Source organism: Jaculus jaculus, chromosome 7, assembly GCF_020740685.1.
Source record: "Jaculus jaculus isolate mJacJac1 chromosome 7, mJacJac1.mat.Y.cur, whole genome shotgun sequence".
In the NCBI taxonomy this organism is placed as follows: domain Eukaryota; kingdom Metazoa; phylum Chordata; class Mammalia; order Rodentia; family Dipodidae; genus Jaculus; species Jaculus jaculus.
In genome coordinates this window covers 129,617,926-129,622,275 of record NC_059108.1, presented here as the reverse complement: position 1 = coordinate 129,622,275, position 4,350 = coordinate 129,617,926, and positions in this window count along the sequence as shown.

The following is a 4,350-nucleotide window of genomic DNA, read 5'->3' as shown; positions in this document are numbered from 1 at the left end:
TCCAGATGCATGTGACACCTTGTGCATCTGGCTTATGTGGGTCCTGGGGAATCAAACCAAAGTCCTTTGCCTTTGCAGGCAAGGGCCTTAACCACTAAGCCATCTCTCCAGCCCATGATAATCCTCTACCTTGATGTGCATTCTCCCAGAACATCTACACCTACACACACACACACACACACACACACACACACACACACACTCACACACACACATTTTTATTTGAATGGAAATAAAAACCATATAAGCTAGAGCAGTGATTATCAGTCTAGGTGATTTTTTTCCCTTGAAAGGATATTTAGCAATGTCTATAGTCAGTTTGGATTGTCAGAACTGGGGAAGGTGGTGCAACTGGCATCTAGAGATAGGGGGTACTGCTAAGCATTCTCTAATTAACACCTTCCTGGCTCAACCTCCACAACAATTTTTTTTTTTTTAATCATTGAATGAATGCCAAAAAAGCCAAGTTAAGGGAATTCTAGTCTAGACAGGGTCGAGCAGATTACAGCTTTCCCACCCAACCTCTTCCCATTAGCTGCCTGTTTTACAAATAAAGTTTTATTAGAACACAGCAACATTTTACCTATTGTCTATAGCTGATTTTTTCCTTACAAGGCTATTAAGTAGTCGTCTGAGAAACTGCATGACAATAATTCTTGTATTACATTTATAGATCTGTGTATATTGAACCATCCCTGCATCTCTGGGATAAAGCCTACTTGGTCAGGGTGAATGATATTTCTGATATATTCTTGTATTCTGTTTGCCAACATTTTGTTGAGAATTTTTGCATCTATGTTTATGAGGGAGACTGGTCTGTAATTTTCTTTTTTTGTTCTATCTTTGCCTGGTTTTGGTATCATAGTGATGCTGGCTTCATAGAAGGAGTTTAGTAGAATTCCTTCTTTTTCTATTTTATGGAAAAGCTTAAGAAGCAATGGTGTTAGCTCTTCCTTGAAGGCCTGGTAAAATTCAGCAGTGAATCCATCTGGGCTTGGGCTTTTTTTAGTTGGGAGATTTTTGATAACTGTTTGGATCTCCATGCTTATTATAGGTCTATTTAAGCGATTAATCTCATCTTGATTTAATTTAGGTAGGTCATATAATTCAAAAAAATCGTCCATTTCTTCCAGGTTTTCATACTTTGTGGAGGCTATGTTTTTATAGTATGTCCCTATGATTTTTTTGAATTTCTTTGGCATCTGTTGTGATGTTACCTTTTTCATCTTTAATTTTATTAATTTGTGTCTCTTCTCTCTTTTGCCTTTCTTTCTATGCTATATCCCTCTGCTCACTCCAGTCCATTGATACCCAATGCAACCTGCACAAGTTCTCAGGACATGGGAAGGATGCAGTAAGCTTCACACACAAACTGCTTATAGCCCAGTTCAGACAAAGCTCTTTCCTCTACTCATAAACCAAGCCTCACAGTCCATAGTTCTTACTCCATTTAGGTCTTTCAACTCTGACCAAAATGGTCCGTCAAATTCTACTTACAGCACTACAATACATCTTTAAGTCCAAGGTTTCAAATCCTTCCACATTCCTCCCACAAATCAGTTCCAAAAGGCCAAAAGCCACATTGTTAGGTTTCTAGCAGCAATAACCCCACTCTGCTCTGCTCTTAATCAGTTTTCTATTGTAGTTACCTTCTTGTTACTGGGACAAAGCACGTGACCTGAAGCAGCTTATGGGAGGAAAGGGTTTATTTTGGCTTGAAGTATTGAGAGGAATCCCCATGATGGCAGGGAAAAGGATGGTAGAACAGAGGTTAGACAATACCTCTGCCATAGCAGGTGGCAAACAGCAGCAGGAGAGTGAGCTGAAATAACACTGGTAAGCTAGGGGCTAGTAAAACTCAAGGTCCACCTCCAGCAACACATCTCCTCCAGCAAGGCTCCACCTCCCAAACTGCCATCAGCTGGGATCCAAACATTCAGAGCACGAGTTAATGGGGGCCACGTAATTCAAATTGCCACACTTGGCTTTTTTTTTTTTTAATTTTTTTTGTTCATTTTTTTTTTTTTTATTTATTTACTTGAGAGTGACAGAGAGAGAAAGAGGCAGATAGAGAGAGAGAGAGGGAATGGGCACGCCAGGGCTCCCAGCTACTGCAAACGAACTCCAGACGCATGCGTCCCCTTGTGCATCAGGCTAACGTGGGTCCTGGGGAATTGAGCCTTGAACCGGGGTCCTTAGACTTCACAGGCAAGCGCTTAACCGCTAAGCCATCTCTCCAGCCCCACACTCGGCTTTTTGCATGAGTGCTGGGGATTCAACTTGGGTTCTTCTTGCTACTGTTGTGTTTTCTGTGACTATGGAACATTGGTTTTTATATTTAGAATTAGCATTAAGTGTGTATTTTTTTCCACAAGCTCAGTCACTATCCATATGTACTAGAATTGAACCATTTTTCATGAAATGTTCAGGACAATTAATGACTATTTCTATCAGTCAGCTTTCACTAGTTATGGTGTTGTAATAAATGACACTAACATCTCTCCGTGGTGTGCAATAATAAGTCTATATCTCTCATACTATGCACAACAACCCAGGTTGCGTGCTTACAGGGGTGTGCCATTGTCCTGGTAGCTAGAAAGGAACAACTGATCAAGGGTAAGAACAGAGCCATTTGTAGCCTTTTCCCCTTTCTGTACATCATCTCTTCATTCACATCTCATTGGCTGAGTCATGGCACCAAGCTCAACATCAGTGGGCAAGTAAGTATATTCCTTCCAGGAGAAACACTGCAGGTCACAAGTCTTACACGGCAATGGGCAGAAAGTGAAAGGAGCACATGACTGGAACAATGTATGATCCTCACCACCAGTTAAGCCGGCCAAGTCCAGTTACACTGAATGGGTTGCGTGTTTCCGCCCCACCCCCTGCACAGTTTACTGAAGTTCTTATAGGGGTTTCGTGACCTGTATTCCTAAGGGAACGGACGATGCAGGCAGGGCAGCCAAACCGTTTTTAGCGTGCCCTGACCGAAGACGAATGTGTGGAGAGATGCCTCGCTTAAAGCAAACCTGGAAACATCTCCCTCTTCCTGCTTGAAAGTGTCGACAAAAAGAACTTTGTTCCCAAGTAAATCATGTGATTATCAAACAACTAGAAACAATAAATTCCCAAATGATCTTACAGCCATCAAGTAGTGTGTGTGTGTGTGTGTGTGTGCGTGTGTGTGTGTGTGCGTGTGTGATGCTGGAGATTGAAACCTGGGCCTCACCCATATTAGACAGGTGCTCCACTCCTGAGCTCCCACCCCCAGCCCACAACCTGATTCATTAGGAGAGTGTAGTGGATCCCTTAGAATATTTTAGGTTGGGCTTTATTTCCTAGCTACCTTGCCTGTGAGGTAGGAGCTGCTGTTATGGCTGTTGTCACTGTCGTTAGCAGCAGCCGCAGAAGCATTGTTGCCACCAGCACCTTTTAAGGCCAAGCCATCCACCCTCCTCTGAAGCCCTGCCAACAGCAGCCTGGATGTCCAAAGGGACACTGACCTATAGAAGGACTGAGCCTTGGAGTGAAAATGGAGCGACAGTCCCAGGAACCTGACTGGCTGGAAAATCACTGAGCAGTTTGAATGTTCATAAAAAGGCACTATAAAAATCCAACACTAGATAGTTTGCAAATTAATAAAAATATATTAAGGTTACAAGCTATTCAACCCCAAACCTGAAAGAAACCATTCTAAGAACACAAACAACAAAAAGGAATGATCTAGGTTTCCTCAGGTAAGTCTCTTCCTATCTGGATCATTTACTTCGATAACGAGCCTTTCTGGACCCATTATGAGAACCACTACTTACTCTGGCCAGTCCTTCTGCAGGTGGGGAGAAGCTGGCATGTTCTGCTGGAACACTCTGGAGATCTCCGTCCTCATAGTCACAGCCCCTCTTTTGCTTTTTCCCTGTCAGTCTTCGGAAGGGTCTGACGTTCAGGAGAAGCTGTCAACCTAGGCCAAGCGCAGAGGGACAACAGCACAACCCTTCCATCCACTGAGCTGCTGAGCCTGCCAGAGCCTTGAGAGCTGGTTGGAATGAAACTAGAGTATGTCTTTCTTTTGATTCTAGGTCTTTTTCAATGCCTGAACTCAAATCCCTCCTCTTCTATGATGCTTTCCTCAACTCTCCCAGTTAAAAGAGTGTTTTTCCTTTCTCTGAGCTCCCAAGTGAGACTCCCTCATTGGCTCTGCCTCTGCTGCTACATAGTGACTTTCCCAGGTGGACCAGAACAGCTGCTGATGGCCCAGGTGCCTTCCCATCTCCCTCCTTCGGGAGATTGTAGCAGTTGATCCAGGTGCAAGTCTGAGGCCCTATTGCAGTCAGATTTGCATTCCTGGCAGAA